Source organism: Stenella coeruleoalba, assembly GCF_951394435.1.
Source record: "Stenella coeruleoalba genome assembly, chromosome: X".
NCBI classification, from domain to species: domain Eukaryota; kingdom Metazoa; phylum Chordata; class Mammalia; order Artiodactyla; family Delphinidae; genus Stenella; species Stenella coeruleoalba.
In genome coordinates this window covers 79,946,720-79,969,531 of record NC_137152.1, presented here as the reverse complement: position 1 = coordinate 79,969,531, position 22,812 = coordinate 79,946,720, and positions in this window count along the sequence as shown.

The following is a 22,812-nucleotide window of genomic DNA, read 5'->3' as shown; positions in this document are numbered from 1 at the left end:
ACACACACACACACACATGCTAAGAGTGTCAGGATTTGAAAGGAATGAAGTGCCAAGTACAGTAACTTTTCATCTTATCCTAAACATTTCTGTGGGCATTTTTTAAATGGCCCATGTTATACAGAACCTTTCCTAATTGCATTGTCTCTTTCACTTTATTGCTGTGAGGTAGGAAGGAGCTATTGTTCCAGGGTTTCAGAGAAGGAAGAATAGGTTCAAATGAGAGCAAATCTGAAACACACAATTACATAAAATCTGAATTCGCTCAACATTGTGTTGATGTTTATGATAAGCCAAAAACTGATACAGATCATTGTTCCTGCAATATCTCAGCTGACTCACCTTTCTGATTAGCAAATATTTTATTTCCTGGCAATATGTCCTATTATATGGAAGAAGAATCCTGAAAAGAGCTTCTTTTTGTGCTTAAGCCTTTTTCTCTCTCTAAGAAAATTCCATACCTTAAGTAACTTACTTCAGAATATCGTGTTTATATAATGTTCAATGACATAGTGACACCACCCAAAATGTGCTTTTCCTCTTTATTTTTATTTATCACCTATAAATTCTCCCTGTGTTCTTAAAAGTAATAAAAATGAACTTACAGTATTCAAAAGATATAATGCCAAATATTATCATTTATAACATAAAATGAAACAAAACAGGGACACAATTTTCTGAATTGTGGGCATTATCTTTGTATGTAGGCAATATAAAAAAATATTAGAAAACACAAAGTTTTATAAGATTTCATTTAGTATATTAAAAATGCCTTTCCTATCTGAGAATGGATAGGGGTATAAGACCAACAGAGCATTAACTTAAAAAGAGCTATAAGAAAAGAAACAACTATATTCAACTTCCCCCAGAAATCAGCCCTACTATTTCTGTTGGTCAATGCCTTTAAGATATACTCTCTAGATCAGCAGTCCCCAAACATTTTGGCACCATGGACTGGTTTCGTGGAAGACGATTTTTCTATGGACCGGTGGTGGGGGCAGGGCATGGTTCAGATGGTAATACGAGTGATGGGGAGGGGCAGATGAAGCTTCCCCCGCTGCCTGCTGACCTCCTGCTGTGCAGCCCAGTTCCTAACAGTCTGTAGACCAGTACCGGTCCGTGGTCTGGTGGTTGAGGATCCATGCTCTAGATAGTCTTTCATTGAGTGGTAAGTTCAAAGCTAGCAGTTTCAGATTTGGCATCCAAATGTGGACTACTACTTTCATTGGTGGACTTGGCTTTCAGGCTCCATTTTTGATTAAAGCACATTATCTAGCATGTGAGTCATTCAGTGAGACAGCAATGCTCATATAATAAAGATAAAACCGTAGTATAAGCAGCAGACTCAGAAAAAAAATGTTGGAACTCTGATGAAGGGAAGTTCGTCTGAAATTCTCTTTCATTTCTTTTCATGGCAAATACAAACCAACTGGAACTATGTCATGTGGTGTTTTCAAATATTATTTATAAGCCAAATATTTGATCAGTTTTCTTTACATCTACCAAGGGATCTCCTAGAGAAAGCAGGGCTAGGAACAACAATAGAATTGTTCTAGTGCCTAACAGACCAGAATTTTTATGTCCAAATTCAAAGAGATTGAGCTCTGCAGGCTTCAGAATGACTTCAAGAGAATAGATGCTACTGTGTGAGAGCTCATTACAAAAGTTTACAATTGGACTGAATGAAGAATTCTAGGAAAGACAAGACACTTTATTCTGCCTATGAAATACTTTTGCTTCAATTCAGTGGGTTTGCACTTATAAGAAAATAGAGAATGCAGCAATGTCTCTGTCCAAGTGCTACTATGTTATGATATGAAATCTGCTTAAGCATGCATCTGAGTAATATTGCAGTTTAAAGATGGTGAGAGCTTTGGGACAGGAGCTTTGTAAGCAAATCTGAATACTCATATGGATGTCAGTTATTATTTTAATTTTTTCCTAAGCAGTCACTCAAAACTTCAGTGATGTAGAGTCCACTCATTCAGTATTTCTAATTCCAGCAAATTTTATATTTAGTTGATTCAATTATATATGTTAGTTTGAGGCAATTTAGTCATGTCCATTTGTTTATAAAGGCTGTGTCAAAGGTGAAAAATCCTATGTATTACAGCAGAGCCTCTGGTTGACTACCTCTTGTGTTTATTTTGCTGTGTATTCCTTTTTTTCTTTCCTTGCAGTACGTGAGCCTCTCACTGTTGTGGCCTCTCTCATTGCGGAGCACAGGCTCCGGATGCACAGGCCCAGTGGCCATGGTTCACGGGCCCAGCCACTCCGCAGCATGTGGGATCTTCCTGGACCAGGGCATGAACCCGTGTCCCCTGCATCGGCAGGCAGACTCTCAACCACTGCACCACCAGAGAAGCCCTGCTGTGTATTCTTGAATGCATTAAATCCACATAGTTTTCAATAAATTCTATTTAATACAAATTTTTAACCGGTTTCATAAATTGACAAGGGTTTATTCAATACATTTGGTGAGTCCAGAACTGTGTTAGGTCCTAACAAGATGCAAAAGAAACACAGCACTGTTGAGACAAATGTTAAGACAGATGAAGCAGTCAGAAACCAATGAAGTGCTACATTGTGTGGTGAAGAGCTACTAATTTTAAAAAGCAAAAGGAATGCAGAGAAGGGTGAAGTAAGCATGAGACTGGATTGTGAAGACACTGGGGTAGGAAGTCAACCTTTGAGAATTGATTTAGTTTAGATAGGTAGAAGTGAGCTGGGAGAACATTCAGCATAATGGAAATATCATAAGAAAGCACATGGAAGGTAGAGTACATACTAGACAATAGTAGGAGATAATTTGATAGAGAAGGACCAGACAAACCAGGACCTACAAATCATGACAGAAACTTTTAATTTGAATTGGAAGGCTAAAGGAGACTACCATAGGATTTCTTTTTTAACTATGAAATATGTCATTCACACAAAAAGAGTGAGTAAAATGCATTGTGTAGTTTAATGAATGATATCATTAAAAGAACACTCAATTTCCTGCACTCAGTTTAAGAAACAGTAGAATGCCAGTAATTTGGGATCCCTTTATAATTTTTCCCAGTCACATCACACTTCCACCACTACAGAGATAACAAGAATCCTAAATTTTGTGTTAATGGTTCTCTTGGTTTTCTTTACTATTTAATACTTATGCATGCAATCCCCAGAAAGTTGTTTACTTTTGCTTGGCTTTGGAATTTATATAAATGCTAAGATGGTATATATCCTTCTGTCATTTGTTTCTTTGGCTCAAAATTGTATCTTGGAGATTCATACATATTGATGTCTGTAGCTGTGTTTCATTGAAATGCTATATATGGTAATCAATTTTGTAAGTATGACACAATTTCTTTTTCCTGTCAACTGTGGATGAACTATTGGGTTGTATTCAGGTTAGCTGTGGTGAACATTGCTGTTATAAGCTTTTGTGTATGTGCCCTTTGTTAGTACATCTTGAGAGAAATGCCTAGGAGTGTTGTTGCATCATGAGGTATTCCCATGTTCAAATTTACAAGATAATGTCATCCTTTTATTCAGTGGAAACTTATTTTTCCACCAACAGAATATGAAAATTCCCATTGCTTCATGTCCTTGCCAACACTTGATATTGTCAAACTTTTAAATTTTTACCAGTCTGGTGAGTATAAATTCTATTTAACCATGGATAATATACATTACACTGATTATTAATGAAATTGGTCATATTTTATATATTCACAGGCCAGTTATTTTCCCTTTCTGTGAAATGTCTAGACATGTTTCCTTTGTATTATTCTACAAGGTCAATAAACTTTTTCTTATTGATATATAGGAATTCTTTCCACGTTCTGAATAATATTCAGTTGTCAATTATATGTGTTGTAAATATTTTCACAGATTATGGGTTGTGTCATAACTCTAATGTGTATTTGATGAACAGATTTGTTTTTTATGTTTTAACATAGTTGAACTTATCAATCTTCTTTTTTTTTTGAGGTACGTGGGCCTCTCACTGCTGTGGCCTCTCCCGTTGCAGAACACAGGCTGCGGACGTGCAGGCTGTGGACACGAAGGCTCAGCAGCCATGGCTCATGGGCCCAGCTGCTCCGCGGCACGTGGGATCTTCCCGGACCGGGGCACGAACCCGTGTCCCCTGCATCGGCAGGCGGACTCTCAACCACTGTGCCACTAGGGAAGCCCTCAATCTTCTCCTTTATAGTTTCATATTTGGGTTCTCATTAAGAAGTCCTTGCCCACCTCAAGGTTGTAAAGATACTCTCCTACTTTTATTCCTAAAAATTTTTTATAAATTGTTCTTAAAATGTCTTACCCAGATCAACATCACCTGGGAAAATGTTAAAAATGCAGATTCTTGGGCCCCATCCCAAACCTATTCAATACGAATTTCTGTGTAAAGGCTTAAAAATCTATGTTTTTTACAAGCCCTCTAGATGACTCTGATGCACACTAAAGTTTGAGAAACATTATTATTTGGGGGTTTTGCATTGATTTTTGTATATAATGGGAAATACAATTTCATTTTTTCCATGTGAACATCCATTTTCTCAGCATTATTTATAAATTTTTAAAATTATCTGAGCTGCATTTCACAAATTTTTTCTTTTACATCTTTATTGGAGTATAATTACTTTACAATCGTGTGTTAGTTTCTGCTTTATAACAAAGTGAACCAGTTATACATACAAATATGTTCAGATATCTCTTCCCTCTTGCATCTCCTTCCCTCCCACCCTCCCTATCTCACCCCTCTAGGTGGTCACAAACCACCAAGCTGATCTCCCTGTGCTATGTGGCTGCTTCCCACTAGCTCTCTATTTTACGTTTGATAGTGTATATATGTCCATGCCACTCTCTCACTTTGTCATAGCTTACCATTCCCCGTCTACATATCCTCAAGGCCATTCTCTAGTAGGTCAGTGTCTTTATTCCCGTCTTACCCCTAGGTACTTAATGACACTTTTTTTCCCTTAGATTCCATATATATATGTAAGTATACGGTATTTCTCTTTCTCTTTCTGACATACTTCACTCTGTATGACAGACTCTAGGTCCATCCACCTCACTACAAATAACTCAATTTTGTTTATTTTTATGACTGAGTAAAATTCCATTGTATATATGTGCCACATCTTCTTTATCCATTCATCTGTTGATGGACACTTAGGTTGCTTCCATATCCTGGCTATTGTCAATAGAGCTGCAATGAACATTTTGGTACATGACTCTTTTTGAACTAGTTTTCTCAGGGTATATGCCCAGTGGTGGGATTGCTGGGTCATATGGTAGTTCTATTTTTAGTTTTTGAAGGAACCTCCATACTGTTCTCCATAGTGGCTGTACCAATTCACATTCCCACTAGCAGTGCAAGAGTGTTCCCTTTCCGCCACACCCTCTCCAGCATTTATTGTTTCTAGATTTTTTGATGATGGCCATTCTGACCAGTGAGAGATGATATCTCATTGAAGTTTTGATTTGCATTTCTCTAATGATTAATAATGTTGAGCATTCTTTCACATGTTTGTTGGCAATCTGTATATCTTCTTTGGAGAAATGTCTATATAGGACTTCTGCCCATTTTTGGATTGGGTAGTTTGTTTTTTTGTCATTGAGCTTCATGAACTGCTTGTAAATTTTGGAGATTAATCCTTTGTCAGTTGCTTCATTTACAAATATTTTCTCCCATTTTGAGGGTTGTCTTTTGTCTTGTTTATGATTTCCTTTGCTGTGAAAAAGCTTTCAAGTTTCATTAGGTCCCATTTGTTTAATTTTGTTTATATTTACATTTCTCTATGAGGTGGGTCAAAAAGGATCTTGCTGTGATTTATATCATAGAGTGTTCTGCTTATGTTCTCCTCTAAGAGTTTGATAGTTTCTGGCCTTACATTTAGGCTTTTAATCCATTTTGAGCTAATTTTTTTTTATGGGGTTAGGGAGTGTTCTAATCTCATACTTTTACATGTACCTGTCCAGTTTTCCCAGCACCACTTATTGAAGAGGCTGTCCTTTCTCCACTGTACATTCCTGCCTCCTTTATCAAAGATAAGGTGACCATATGTGCATGGGTTTATCTCTGGACTTTCTATCCTGTTCGATTTACCTACATTTCTGTTTTTGTGCCAGTACCATACTGTCTTGATTACTGTAGCTTTGTAGTATAGTCTGAAGTCAGAGAGTCTGATTCCTCCAGCTCCATTTTTCGTTCTCAAGATTGCTTTGGCTATTTGGGGTCTTTTGTGTTTCCATACAAATTGTGAAAATTTTTGTTCTAGTTCTGTGAAAAATGCCATAGGTAGTTTGATAGGGATTGCATTGAATCTGTAGATTGCTTTGGGTAGTAGAGTCATTTTCACAATGTTGATTCTTCCAATCCAAGAACATGGTATATTTCTCCATCTATTTGTATCATCTTTCACTTGTTTCATCACTGCCTTATAATTTTCTGCATACAGGTCTTTTGTTTCCTTAGGTAGGTTTATTCCTAGATATTTTATTCTTTTTATTGCAATGATAAACGGGAGTGTTTTCTTAATTTCACTTTCAGATTTTTCATCATTAGCGTATAGGAATGCAAGAGATTTCTGTGCATTAATTTTGTATCCTGCTACTTTACCAAATTCATTGATTAGCTCTAGTAGTTTTCTCATAGCATCATTAGGATTCTCTATGTACAGTATCATGTCACCTGCAAACAGTGACAGCTTTTCTTCTGCTTTGCATTCCTTTTATTTCCTTTTCTTTTCTGATTGCTGGGGCTAAAACTTGCAAAACTATGTTGATTAAGAGTGCTGAGAGTGGGCAACCTTGTCTTTTTCCTGATCTTATTGGGAATGATTTCAGTTTTTCACCTTTGAGCACGATGTTCGCTGTGGGTTTGTCATATATGGCCTTTATTATGTTGAGGAAAGTTCCCCCTATGCCTACGTTCTGCAGGGCTTTTATCATAAATGAGTGTTGAATTTTATCGAAAGATTTATCTGTGTCTAATGAGGTGATCGAATGGTTTTCCTCCTTCAATTTGTTAATATGGTGTATCACGTTGATTGATTTGCGTATATTGAAGAATCCTTGCATTCCTGGAATAAAACCCACTTGACCATGGTATATGATCCTTTTAATGTGCTGTTGGATTCTGTTTGCTACTATTTTGTTGAGGATTTTTGCATCTGTCTTCATCAGTTATATTGGCCTGTAGTTTTTCTTTGTGACATCCTTGTCTTTTTTGTTATCAGCGTGATGGTGGCCTTGTAAAATGAGTTTGGGAGTGTTCCTTCCTCTGTTATATTTTGGAAGAGTTTGAGAAGGATAGTTCTTAGCTCTTCTCTAACTGTTTTAAAGAATTTGCCTGTGAAGGTATCCAGTCCTGGGCTTTTGTTTGTTGGAAGATTTTTAATTACTGTTTCAATGTCAGTGCTTGTGATTGGTCTGTTCATATATTCTTTTTCTTCCTGGTTCCATCTCAGGAGGTTGTGCTTTTCTAAGAATTTGTCCATTTCTTCCAGGTTGTCTATTTTATTGGCACAGAATTGATTGTAGTAATCTCTCATGACCCTCTGTATTTCTGCAGTGTCAGTTGTTACTTCTTTTTCATTTCTAATTCTATTTATTTGAGTCTTTTCCCTTTTTTTCTTAATAAGTCTGGCTAATGGTTTATCAATTTTGTTTATCTTCTCAAAGAACCAGCTTTCTGAGTTGAGGGGAAGATGGCGGAAGAGTAAGACACGGAGATCACCTTCCTGCCCACAGATACATCAGAAATACATCTACATGTAGAACAACTCCTACAGAACCCCCACTAGATGCCGGCAGAAGACCTCAGACCTACCAAAAGGCAAGAAAGTCCCCACGTACCTGCGAAGAGCAAAAGAAAAAAGAATAAACAGAGACAAAAGGATAGGAACAGGACCTGCACCAGTGGGAGGGAGCTGTGAAGGGGAAAGGTTTCCACACCCTAGGAAGCCCCTTCGCGGGTGGAAACTGTGGGTGGCGGAGGGGGAAAGCTACGGAGCCACACGGAGGAGAGCACAGCAAGAAGGGTGTGGAGGACAAAGCAGAGAGATTCCCGCAGAGAGGATTGGTGGCAACCGGCACTCCCCAGCTCGAGAGGATTGTCTGCTCACTCGCAAGGGTGGGTGGGCCTGGGAGCTGAGGCTCGGTCTTCAGTCGGAGCACAGGGAGAGGACTGAAGTACTGAGGTTGGTGGCGTGAACACAGTCTGCAGGGGGTTAGTGCACCACAGCTAGACAAGAAGAAGTTGGGGGAAATGTCTGGACCTGCCGAAGAGGCAAGAGACATTTCCTTCCCTCTTTGTTTCCTGGTGTTTGAGGAGAGGAGATTAAGAGCATGGCTTAAAGGAGGTCCAGAGACGGGCGTGAGCCACAGCGAAAAGTGCAGAACCCAGAGACGGCCGTAAGATGCTAAGGCTGCTGCTGCCGCCACCAAGAAGTCTGTGTGCGAGAACAGGTCACTATCCACACTCCGCTTCCAGGGAGTCTCTGCAGCCCACCACTGCCAGGTTCCTGGGATCCAGGGTCAACTTCCCAGGGAGAATGCACAGCGTGCCTCAGGCTGGTGCAACGTCACACTGGCCCCTGCCACCACAGGCTCAACCTGCACTTCGTAACCCTCCCTCCCCCTGGCCAGAGTCCCTGAAGCAGCTGCTCCTTTAACCCCATCCTGTCTGAGCAAAGAACAGACGCCCTCCTGGGACCTACACACACAGAGGCAGGGCCAAATCCAAAGCTGAGCCCCGGGAGCTGTGAGAACAAAGAAGAGAAAGGGAAATCTCTCCCAGCAGCCTCAGAAGCAGCAGATTAAATCTCCCCAATGAACGTGATGTACCCTGCATCTGTGGAATATATTAATAGACAACGAATCATCCCAAATTGAGGAGGTGGACTTGGAGAGCAAGATTTATGGTTTTTTGCCCATTTCCCCTTTTTCTGAGTGGGTATGCTTCTGTGAGAGATTTTGTCTGTATACCTTTGTTTCCACCATTTGTCCTAGGGTTCTATCTGTCCATTTTATGTTTGTTTTTGTTTGTTTTTTTTAATTTTTTCTTAATAATTATATTTTATTTTAATAACTTTATTTTATATTAATAACTTTATTTTATTTTACTTTTTTATTTTACTTTATCTTCCTTCTTTCTTTTTTTTCCTTCCTTCCCTCTTTCCTTCCTTCCTACCTCCCTCCATCCCTCCCTCACTTCTTTCTTTCTACTTCTACTAATTCTTTTTTTCTACTTTTTTTTTCATTTTATACTGAGCCGTGTGGATGAAAGGCTCTTGGTGCTGCAGCCAGGAGTCACTGCTGTGCCTCTGAGGTGGGAGAGCCAACTTCAGGGCACTGGTCCACAAGAGACCTCCAAGCTCCACATAATATGAAACAGCGAAAATCTCCCAGAGATCTCCATCTCAACAGCAGCACCCAGCTTCACTCAATGACCAGCAAGCTACAGTGCTAGACACACTATGCCAAACAACTAGAAACATAGGAACACAACCCCACCCATTAGCAGAGAGGCTGCCTAAAATCATAATAAGTCCATAGACACCCCAAAACACACCACCAGACCTGGACCTGCCTACCAGAAAGACAAGATCCAGACTCATCCACCAGACTCATGCACCTCCAAAAGGAAGCCTACACAACAGACTGAAGCAACATTAGCCACTGGGGACAAACACCAAAAACAATGGGAACTACGAACCTGCAGCCAAAAAAAAAGAGACCCCAAACACAGTAAGATAAGCAAAATGAGAAGACAGAAAAACACACAGCAGATGAAGGAGCAAGGTAAAAACCCACCAGACATAACAAATGAAGAGGAAATAGGCAGTCTACCTGAAAAAGAATTCAGAATAATGATAGTAAAGATGATCCAAAATATTGGAAATAGAATAGACAAAATGCAAGAAACATTTCACAAGGATCTAGAAGAACTAAAGATGAAACAAGCAATGATGAACAACACAATAATGAAATTAAAAATACTCTAGATATGATCAATAGCATAATAACTGAGGCAGAACAATGGATAAGTGACCTGGAAGAAAAAGTAGTGGAAATAACTATTGCAGAGCAGAATAAAGAAAAAAGAATGAAAAAAACTGAGGATAGTCTCAGAGACCACTGGGACAACATTAAATGCACCAACATTCGAATTATAGGGGTTCCAGAAGAAGAACAGAAAAAGAAAGGGACTTAGAAACTATTTGAAGAGATTATAGTTGAAAACTTCCCTAATATGGGAAAGGAAATAGTTAATCAAGTCCAGGAAGCACAGAGAGTCCCATATAGGATAAATCCAAGGAGAAATATGCCAAGACACATATTAATCAAACTATCAAAACTTAAATACAGAGAAAACATATTAAAAGCAGCAAGGGAAAAGCAACAAATAACACACAAGGGAATCCCAATAAGGTTAACAGCTGATCTCTCAGCAGAAACCCTACAAGCCAGAAGGGAGTGGCAGGACATACTGAAAGTGATGAAGGAGAAAAACCTACAACCAAGATTACTCTAACCAGCAAGGATCTCATTCAGATTTGATGGAGAAATTAAAAGGTTTACCGACAAGCAAAAGCTGAGAGAGTTCAGCACCACCAAACCAGCTATACAACAAATGCTAAAGGAACTTCTTTAGGCAAGAAACATAAGAGAAGGAAAATATCTGCAATAACGAACCCAAAACATTTAAGAAAATGGGAATAGGAACATACATATCGATAATTACCTTAAATGTAAATGAAATAAATGCTCCCACCAAAAGACACAGATTGGCTGAATGGATACAAATCAAGACCCATATATATGCTGTCTACAAGAGACCCACTTAAGACCTAGAGACACATACAGACAGAAAGTAAGGGGATGGAAAAATATATTCCATGCAAATGAAACCAAAAGGAAGCTGGAGTAGCAATTCTTATATCACACAACATCGACTTTAAAATAAAGGCTATTAGAAGAGACAAAGGACACTACATAATGATCAAGGGGATGATCCAAGAAGAAGATATAGCAATTGTAAATATTTATGCACCCAACCTAAGAGCACCTCAATACATAAAGCAAATACTAACAGCCATGAAAGGGGAAATTGACAGTAACACATTTACAGTAGGGGACTTCTTAAACACTGCACTTTCACCAGTGGACAGATAATCCAAAATGAAAATAAATAAGGAAGCACAAAGTTTAAATGATACATTAAACTAAACGGACTTAATTGATATTTACAGGACATTCCATCCAAAAACAACAGAATACACATTTTTCTCAAGTGCTCATGGAACATTCTCCAGGATAGATCATATCTTGGGACACAAATCAAGCCTTGGTAAATTTAAGAAAATTGAAATTGTATCAAGTATCCTTTCCGACCACAATGTTATGAGACTAGATATCAACTACAGGAAAAGATGTGTAAAAAATACAGACACATGGAGGGTAAACAACACACAACTTAATAACAAAGTGATCACTGAAGAAATCAATGAGGAAAGAAAAGAATAGCTAGAAACAAATGACAATGGTGACACGATGACCCAAAACATACGGGATGGAGAAAAAGCAGTTATAAGAAGGCAGTTTATAGCAATACAATCCTACCTTAAGAAACAGGAAACACCTGGATTAAACAACCTAACCTTGCACCTAAAGCAATTAGAGAAAGAAGAACAAAATAACCCCAAAGTTAGCAGAAGGAAAGAAATCATAAATATCAGATAAGAAATAAATGTAAAATAAATGAAGGAAATGATAGCAAAGATCAGTAAAACTAAAACATGGTTCTCTGAGAAGATAAACAAAATTGATAAACCATTAGCCAGACTCATCAAGAAAAAAAAGGAGAAGACTCAAATTAATAGAATTAGAAATGAAAAAGAAGTAACAACTGACACTGCAGAAATACAGAAGATCATGAGAGATTACTACAAGCAACTCTATGCTAATAAAATGGACAACCTTGAAGAAATGGACAAATTCTTAGAAATGCACAACCTGACAAGACTGAATCAGCAAGAAATAGAAAATATAAACAGAACAATCACAAGCACTGAAACTGAAACTGTGACTAAAATCTTCCAACAAACAAAAGCCCAGGACCAGATGGCTTCACAGGCGAATTCTGTCAAACATTCAGAGAAGAGCTAACACCTATCCATTTCAAACTCTTACAAAATATAGCAGAAGGAGAAACACTCCCAAACTCATTCTACGAGACCACCATCACCTTCATACCAAAACCAGACAAGGATGTCACAAACAAGGAAAACTACAGGCCAATATCACTGATGAACAAAGAAGCAAAAATCCTCAACAAAATACTGGCAATCAGAATCCAACAGCACAATAAAAGGATCATCCACCATGATCAAGTGGGATTTATTCCAGGAATGCAAGGATTCTTCAATATATGCAAATCAATCAACGTGATACACCATATTAAAAATTTAAGGAGGAAAACCATATGATCACCTCAATAGATGCAGAGAAAGATTTCAACAAAATTCAACACCCATTTATGATAAAAGCCCTGCAGAAAGTAGGCATGGGGAAACTTTCCTCAACATAATAAAGGCCATGTATGACAAACCCACAGCCAACATCATCCTCAATGGTGAAAAACTGAAATCCTTCCCACTAAGGTCAGGAACAAGATAAGGTTGCCCACTCTCAGCACTCTTATTCAACATAGTTTTGGAAGTTTTAGCCACAGCAATCAGAGAAGAAAAGGAAATAAAAAGAATGCAAATCAGAAAAGCAGAAGTAAAGCTGTCACTGTTTGCAGATGACATGATACTATACATAGAAAATCCTAAAGATGCTACCAGAAAACTACTAGAGCTAATCAATGAACTGGGAAAAGTAGCAGTATACAAAATTAATGCACAGAAATCCCTGGCATTCCTATACACTAATGATGAAAAATCTGAAAGTGAATTTAAGAAAACACTCCCATTTACCACTGCAACAAATAGAATAAAATATCTAGGAATAAGCCTACCTAAGGAGACAACAGAACTGTATGCAGAAAATTATAAGACACTGATGAAAGTAATGAAAGATGATACAATTAGGTGGAGAGATATGCCATGTTCTTGGATTGGAAGAATCAACATTGTGAAAATGACTCTACTACCCAAAGCAATCTACAGATTCAATGCAATCCCTATCAAACTACCTATGGCATTTTTCACAGAACTAGAACAATAAATTTCACAATTTGTAAGGAAACACAAAAGACCCTGAAGAGCCAAAGCAATGTTGAGAATGAAAAAAGTAGCTGGAGGAATCAGGCTCCCTTACTTCAGACTATACTACAAAGCTACAGTAATCAAGACAGTATGGTACTGGCACAAAAAACAGAAAGATAGATCAGTGGAACAGTGTAGAAAGCCAAGAGATAAACTCACACACATATGGTCACCTTATCTTTGATAAAGGAGGCAGGAATGTACAGTGGACAATGGACAACCTCTTCAATAAGTGGTGCTGGGATAACTGGGCAGATACATGTAAAATATGAGATTAGAACATGCCCTAAAACCATACACAAAAATAAGCTCCAAATGGAATAAAGACCTAAATGTAAGACCAGAAACTATGAAACTCTTAGAGGAAAACATAGGCAAAATTCTCTATGACATAACTCACAGCAAGATCCTGTTTGACCCACCTCCTAGAGAAATGGAAATAAAAACAAAAATAAACAAATGGGACCTAATAAAATTTCAAAGCTTTTGCACAGAAAAGGAAACCATAAACGAGACCAAAAAGAAACCCACAGAATGGGAGAAAATATTTGCAAATGAAGCAAATGCAAAGAATTAATCTCCAAAATTTATAAGTAGCTCATGCAGCTCAATATCAAAAAAAACAAACAACCCAATCCAAAAATGGGCAGAAGACCTAAATAGATATTTATCCCAAAAAGATATACAGACTGCCAACAAACACATGAAAGAATGTTCAACATCATTAATCATTAGAGAAATGCAAATGAAAACTACAATGAGATATCATCTCACACCAGTCAGAATGGCCATCATCAAAAAATCTACAAACAATAAATGCTGGAGAAGGTGTGGAGAAAAGGGAACACTCTTGCACTGCTGATGGGAATGTGAATTGGTACAGTCACTATGGAGAACAGTATGGAGGTTCCTTAAAAACTACAAATAGAACTACCATATGACCCAGCAATCCCACTACTTGACATATACCCTGAGAGAACCGTAATTCAAAGAGAGTCATGTACCGAAATGTTCACTGCAGCTCTATTTACAATAGCAAGGAGATGGAAACAACCTAAGTGTCCATCACTGGATGAATGGATAAAGAAGATGTGGCCATATATACAGTGGAATATTACTCAGCCATACAAAGAAACAAAATTGAGCTATTTGTAATGAGGTGGATAGACCTAGAGTCTGTCATACAGAGTGAAGTAAGTCAGAAAGAGAAAAACAAATACCATATCCTGACACATATATATGGAATTTAAGAAAAAAATATGAAGGACCTAGGGGTAAGACAGAAATAAAGACACAGACCTACTAGAGAATGCACTTGAGGATATGGAGAGGGGGAAAGTTAAGCTGTGACAAAGCAAGAGAGAGGCATGGACATATATACACTACCAAACCTGAAATAGACAGCTAGTGGGAAGCAGCCGCATAGCACAGGGAGATCAGCTCCGTGCTTTGTGACTGCCTGGAGGGGAGGGATAGGGAGGTTGGGAGGGAGGGAGGCGCAAGAGGGAAGAGATATGGGAACATATGTTTATGTATAACTGATTCACTTTGTTATAATGCAGAAAGTAGCACACCATTGAAAAAAGAAAAAAAAGACTCTACACTTCCCCTGCAGGGGGCGGACATTCAATCCCTGGTCGGCGGAACTAATATCCTGCATGCTGCCCAGGATGGCCACAAAAAAAAAGTAAATTTTTAAAAATAATAATAAAAAGAATCCTATTCTGGCTGAAAAGAAAAAAAAAGAACCAGCTTTTACTTTTATTGTTCTTTGCTATCGTTTCCTTCATTTCTTTTTCATTTGTTTCTGATCTGATCTTTATGATTTCTTTCCTTCTGCTAACTTTGGGTTTCTTTTTGTTCTTCTTTCTCTAATTGCTTTAGGTGAAAGGTTAGGTTGTTTATTCAAGATGTTTCCTGTTTCTTAAGGTAGGAATTTATTGCTATAAACTTCCCTCTTAGAACTGCTTTTGCTGCATCCCATAGGTTTGGGGTCATCGTGCCTCCATTGTCATTTGTTTCTAGGTAATTTTTGATTTCCTCTTCGATTTTTTCAGTGTTCTCTTCGTTAATAAATAGTGTATTGTTTAGCCTCCATGTGTTTGTATTTTTTACAGATCTTTTCCTGTAATTGATATCTAGTCTCATAGTGTTGTGGTCAGAAAAGATACTTGATATGATTTCAATTTTCTTAAATTTACAAAGGCTAGATTTGTGACCCAAGATATGATCTATCCTGGAGAATGTTCCATGAACACTTGAGAAAAATGTGTACTTTGTTGTTTTTGGATGGAATGTCCTATAAGTATCAAATAAGTCCACCTTGTTTAATGTATCATTTAAAGCTTGTGTTTCCTTATTTATTTTCATTTTGAATGATCTGTTCATTGGTGAAAGTGGGGTGTTAAAATGAACTATGAATGTGTTACTGTCGATTTCCCATTATGGCTGTTAGTATTTGCCTTATTTATTGAGGTGCTCCTATGTTGGGTGCATAAATATTTACAATTGTTATATCTTGTTTTTTTATCGATCCCTTGATCATTATGTAGTGTCATTCTGTGTCTCTTCTAAAATCTTCATTTTAAAGTCTATTTTGTCTGATATGAGAATTGCTACTCCAGCTTTCTTCTGATTTCCATTTGCATGGAATATATTTTTCCATCCCTTCCCTTTCAGGTTTTATATGTCCCTAGGTCTGAAGTGGGTCTCTTGTAGACAGCATATATACAGGTCTTGTTTTTGTAACCATTCACCCAGTCTGTGTCTTTTGGTGGGAGCATTTAATCCATTTACATTTAAGGTAATTATCGATATGTATGTTCCAATTCCCATTTTCTTAATTGTTTTGGGTTTGTTATATCTTTTCCTTCTCTTGTGTTTCTTGCCTAGAGAAGTTCCTTTAGCATTTGTGGTATAGCTGGTTTTGTGGTGCTGAACTCTCTCAGCTTTTGCTTGTTGGTAAACCTTTTAATTTCTCCATCATATATGAATGAGATCCTTGCTGGGTAGAGTAATCTTGTTTGTAGGTTTTTCTCCTTCATCACTTTAAATATGTCCTGCCAGTCCCTTCTGGCTTGCAGAGTTTCTGCTGAAAGATCAGCTATTAATCTTATTCGGATTCCCTTGTGTGTTATTTGTTGTTTTTCCCTTGCTGCTTTTAATATGTTTTTTTTGTATTTAATTTTTGATAGTTTGATTAATATGTGTCTTTGCATGTTTCTCCTTGGATTTATCCTATATGGGACTCTCTGTGCTTCCTGGACTTAGTTAACTATTTCCTTTCTTATATTAGGGAAGTTTTCAACTATAATCTCTTCAAATATTTCTCAGTCCTTTTCTTTTTCTCTTCTTCTTCTGTGATCCCTATAATTCGAATGTTGGTACGTTTAATGTTGTCTCAGAGGTCTCTGAGACTGTCCTTAGTTCTTTTCATTCCTTTCTCTTTACTCTGCTCTGCAGTAGTTATTTCCACCATTTTATCTTCCAGGTCACTTATCCGTTCTGCCTCAGTTATTCTGCTATTCATCCATTCTAGAGTATGTTTAATTTTATTTATTGTGTTGTTCATCGTTGCTTGTTTCCTCTTTATTTCTTCTAGGTCCTTGTTAAATGTTTGTTGCATTTTCTCTATTCTATTTCATGATTTGGGATCATCTTTTCTATCATTATTCTAAATTCTTTTTCATGTAGACTGCTTAGGTGTGGTGGTGGGTTTTTACCTTGCTCCATCATCTACTGTGTGTTCTTCTGTCTTTTATTTTTGCTTATTTTACTGTGCTTGGGGTCTCCTTTTCACAGGCTGCAGGTTTGTAGTTCTCGTTTTTGGTTTCTGGCACCAGTGGCTAAAGTTGGTTCAGTGGGTTGTGTAGTCTTCCTGGTGGAGGGGACTAGTGCCTGTGTTCTGGTGGATGAGGCTGGATCTTGTTTTTCTGGTGGGCAGGTCCACATCTGGTGGTGTGTTTTGGGATGTCTGTGGTCTTATTAACATTTTAGGCAGCCTGTGTGCTAATGGGTGGGGCTGTGTTCCTGTCTTGCTAGTTGTTTGGCCTAGGGTGTCCAGCACTGTAGCTTGCTGGTCATCGAGTGAAGCTGGGTGTTGGTGTTGAGATGGAGATTTCTGGGAGATTTTCACTGTTTGGTATTACATGGAACTGGGAGGTCTCTTGTGGACCAGTGTCCTGAAGTTGGCTCTCCCACCTCAGTGACAGAGCCCTGACGCCTGTATGGAGCACCAAGAGACTGTCCTCTGCATAGCTCAGAATAAAAGGGAGAAAAAAATAGAAAGAGAGAAAGAAAGAAAGAGAGAAAGAAAGAAAGAAAGAAAGAAAGAAAGAAAGAAAGAAAGAAAGAAAGAAAGAAGGAAGGAAGGAAGGAAAGAAAGAAAGAAGGAAAAAATGAAAGAAAGAAAGGAAGAAGATAAAATAAAATAAGGTAAAATAAAATAAAGTTTTGAAAATAAAAAATAATTATTAAGAAAAAATTTTAACAAGTAAAAAACAAAAAAAAAACACAAAAATAAACGGATGGACAGAACCCTAGGACAAATGGTGAATCATACACATACACACTCACAAAAAGGGGAAAAGGGGAAAAAATAATCTATCTTGCTCCCAAAGTCCTCCTCCTCAATTTGAGATGATTCATTTTCTATTCAGGTATTCCACAGATGCAGGGTACATCAAGTTGCTTGTGGAGTTTTATCCGCTGCTTCTGAGGCTGCTGGGAGGAATTTCCCTTTCTCTTCTTTGTTCGCACAGCTACTGGGGTTCAGCTTTGGATTTGGCCCTACCTCTGCTTGTAGGTAACCTGAAGGTGTCTGTTCTTCGCTCAGACATGACGGGGTTAAAGGAGCCGCTGATTCGGGGGTTCTGACTCACTGAGGTCTGGGGGAGATAGGGGTACAGATTGCGGGGAGAGCCTGTGGCAGCAGAGGCCAGTGTGACGTTGCACCAGCCTGATGCATGCCATGCGTTCTCCTAGGGAAATTGTCTCTGAATCATGGGACCCTGGCAGTGGTGGGCTGCACAGGCTCTGCGGAGGGGAGGTGGGGATAGAGACCTGTGGTCATATACAGGCTTCTTGGTGGTAGCAGCACCAACCTTAACATCTCATGCCTGTCTCTGTAGTCCACGCTGATAGCTGCAGCTCTCGCCCATCTCTGGAGCTCCTTTCAGCAGTGCTCTTAATCCCCTCTCCTTGAGCACCAGGAAACAAAGAAGGAAGAAAAATTATCTTGTCTCTTCGGCAGCTCCAGGCTTTTCCTGGACTCCCTCCCAGCTAGCCGTGGCACAACTAGCCCCCTTCAGGTTGTGTTCACGCAGCCAACCCCAGTCCTCTCCCTGGGATCTAAGCTCCGAACCCGAGCCTCAGCTCCCAGCCCCTGCCCACCCCGGCGGGTGAGCAGATAAGCCTCTCAGGCTTGTGAGTGCTGGTTAGCACTGATCCTCTGTGCAGGAATCTCTCTGCTTTGCCCTCCGCACCCCTGTGGCTGCGCTGTCCTCCACGGCTCTGAAGCTTCCCCCCTCTGCCACCCACAGTATCTGCCTGTGAAGGGGCTTCTAGTGTGTGCAAACCCTTCCTCCTTCACAGCTCCCTCCCACTGGTGCAGGTCCCATCCCTATTCTTTTGTCTCTGTTTTTTCTTTTTTCTTTTGCCCTACCCAGGTACGTGGGGAGTTTCTTGCCTTTTGGGAGGTCTGACGTCTTCTGCCAGTGTTCAGTGGGTGTTCTATAGGAACAGTTCTACGTGTAGATGTATTTTTGTTGTATCTGTGGGGAGGAAGGTGATCTCCTCATCCTACTCTTCCGCCATCTTCTCCTGTCTGCTATGTTTATTTTTAATTGTGATAAAATACACATAACATAAAATTTACCTTCTTAACCATTTTTAAAGTTACAGTTTAGTAGTGTTAAGTACATTTACATTATTGTGCAGTCTCCAGAACTTTTTCATCTTGCAAAACTGAAACTCCATACCCATTAAACAGCAACTCTCCATTTCTCCCTCTCCACTAGCCTATGAAACCACCATTCCACTTTCTGCTTCTACCTAGACTACTCTAGATAACTCATATAAGTGGAATCATACAGTATTTTTCTTTTTGTGACTGGCTTATTTCATTTAGCATAATGTCCTCAAGGTTAATCCATATTGTAGCGTTTCCATCTTTTTGATGGCTACTGTATGTGTATACCTCATTTTGTTTGTTTGTTTGGGTGTTCTTTTTTTCAGCTTTATTGAGATATAGTTGACATATAACATTGTTTCAATATGATTACCAACATAGAATTAGCTAAAAATTCCAACGTCACATAATGACCACTTCTTTTTTCAGTAAGAACATTTAAAATATACTCTTATAAACTGTATACGATGCAGTATTGTTAACTATATTCACAATGCTGTTTATTAGATCCCTAGAACTTTTTCATCATCTAACTGGAAGTTTGTACCCTTTGACCAACATCTCCTCATTTCCCACACTCCCCAGCCCCTGTAACCACCATTCTACTCTCTGTTTTTGCAAGTTTTATTTTTATAGATTCTGTGTATAAGTGATACCATACAGTGTTTGTCTTTCTTGCCTGACATTTTACTTAGCACAATGCCTTCAAGGCCTATCTATGTTGTCACAAATAGCAGGATTTCCATCTTTCTCATGACTGAATAACATTCCACTGTATATATATTCCACATCCTCTTTATCCATTAATAGACACGTAGGTTGTTTCCATATCTTGGCTATTGTAAATAATGTTGCAATAAACATGGGAGTGCAGATATATCTTCAATATCCTGTTTTCATTTCCTTTGGGTCTATACCCGGAAGTTGGATTCCTGGATCATATGTTAGGTCTATTTTTTTATTTTTTTGAAGAACCTCCATTCTGTTTTCCATAGTGGTTACACCAGCTTAAATTCCCACCAACAGTGAGTAAGTGTTCCTTTTTCTCCACATCCTAGCCAACATTTATTATCTCTTGTCTTTTGTATAGTAGCCATTCTTTTATGTTTGTTGCTCTAGAGTTTACAATACAAATAACTGACCTTTCAGATTCTACATATAACTATTAAACACTACAAGTAACATGTAAAAGACTTACAGTCATATAGGTCTCTTTGCCCTACACCCCCATAATGCTATAGCTGGCATACATATTATGCTTACATAAATTTTTACCCTCATCGTATTTATATATATATATTTTTTCCTTTCAACTATCATATATATTTTAACAAAATTGAATCTATTATATTTACCATTTCTGTTGTTCTTCCTTTACTCCAGATGTTCCAAGTTTCCTTCTTGTATTATTTCCCTTCATCCTGAAAAACTACCTTTATCATTACTTTAGAACAAATTTGTGAACACAAATGCTATTATTTTTTCATTTGTTAATGTTTTTATATTGCTTTCTTTCATGAAAGATATTTTCACTAGATATAGATTCCTGGATAGACAATTCTTTTCTTTAAACACTTTAAAGATGTTGTTGCACTGTCTTCTAGCCTCCATGATTTTTGAGTTCACATAGAAGTACTTTCAATTATTATTTCCTTACTTGTAACGTGTCACTATATTTTCTACCATAGATTTATCAGTAATTCATTTTATGTCTAGATATGATATACTTTGAAGTTCAAAAAATTCAAATGGGGGTTTCCTGAATTTTTTAATCTTTAAATTTACATTTTTCAATAAATTTAGGAAGTTACTTTTCAGCAATTATTTATTTATTTTTCTGTAGCAATCACTTCCTTCTCTCCTTCAGGGAGTTTTTTTTTTTTTAGTAGATTTTTATTGGAGTATAATTGCTACACAATACTGTGTTACTTTCTGTTGCACAAAAAAGTGAATCAGCCATATGCATACACACGTCCCCATATCCCCTCTCTCTTGAGCCTCCTTCCCATTCTCCCTATCCCACCCCTCTATGTGATAACAAAGCACGGAGTCGATCTCCCTGTGCTATGCTGCTGCTTCCCAACAGCCAACTATTTTACATATCGTAGTGTATATATGTTGATGCTACTCTCACTTCACCACAGGTTCGACTTTCTGCCCCATGTCCTCAAGTCCTTATTCTATGTCTGCCTTTTTATTCCTGCCCTGCAATTAGCTTTATCAGTATCATTTTTTTTTTGGATTCCATATATATGTGTTAGCAAACAGTGTTTGTTTTTCTCTTTCTGACTTACTTCACTCTGTATGACAGACTCTAGGTCCATCCACCTCACTACAAATAACTGAATTTCGTTTCTTTTTATGGCTGAGTAATATTCCATTTTAAATATGTGCCACATCATCTTTATCCATTCATCTGTCAAAGGACATTTAAGTTGGATCCATGCTCTGGCTATTGTAAATAGTGCTGCAGTGAACATTGTACTACATGTCTCTTTTTGAATTATGGTTTTCTTAGGGTATATGCCCAGTAGTGGGATTGCTGGGTCATATGGTAGTTCTATTTTTAGTTTTTGAAGGAACCTCCATACTGTTCTCCATAGTGGCTCTATCAATTTACATTCCCACCAACAGTGCAAGAGAGTTCCTTTTTCTCCACACCCTCTCCAGCATTTATTGTTTGTAGATTTTTTGATGATGGCCATTCTGACTTGTGTGAGGAGATACCTTACTGTAGTTTTGATTTGCATTTCTCTAATAATTAGTGATGTTGAGCATCTTTTCATGTGCCTCTTGGCCATTTGTATGCCTTCCATGGTGAAATGTCTATTTAGGTCTTCCGCCCATTTTTTAACTGGTTTGTTTGTTTTTTGATATTGAGCTCCATGAGCTGTTTGTATATTTTGGAGATTAATCCTTAATCTGTTGTTTCATTTGCAAATATTTTCTCCCATTCTGAGGGTTGTCTTTTTGTCTTATTTATGGTTTCCTTTGCTGTGTAAAAGCTTTTAAATTTAATTAAGTCCCATTTGTTTATTTTTGTTTTTATTTCCGTTGCTCTAGGAGGTGCATCAAAAACTATCTTGCTGTGATTTATGTCAAAGATTGTTTTTCCTATGTTTTCCTCTATGAGTGTTAAGAGTGTCTGGTCTTACATTTAAGTCTTTAATCCATTTCCAGTTTATTTTTGTGTATGGTGTTAGGTAGTGTTCTAATTTCATTCTTTTACATGTAGCTGTCCAGTTTTCCCAGTGCTACTTATTGAAGAGGCTTTCTTTTCTCCGTTGTATACTCTTGCCTCCTTTGTCTTAAATTAGGTGCCCATATGTGTGTGGGTTTATCTCTGGACATTCTATCTTGTACCACTGATTTCTGTTTTTGTGTCAGTGCCATACTGTTTTGATTACTATAGCTTTGTGGTATAGTTTGAAGTCAGGGAGCCTGATTCCTCCACTCGATTTTTCTTTCTCCAGATTGCTTTGGCTATTCAGGGTCCTTTGTGTTTCCATATAAAATGTAAATTTTTTTCTTTTACTACTGTGAAAAATCCCATTGGTTGTTTGACAGGGATTGCATTGAATCTGTAGACTGCTTTGGGTAGTATAGTCATTTTGACAATATTGATTCTACAAATTT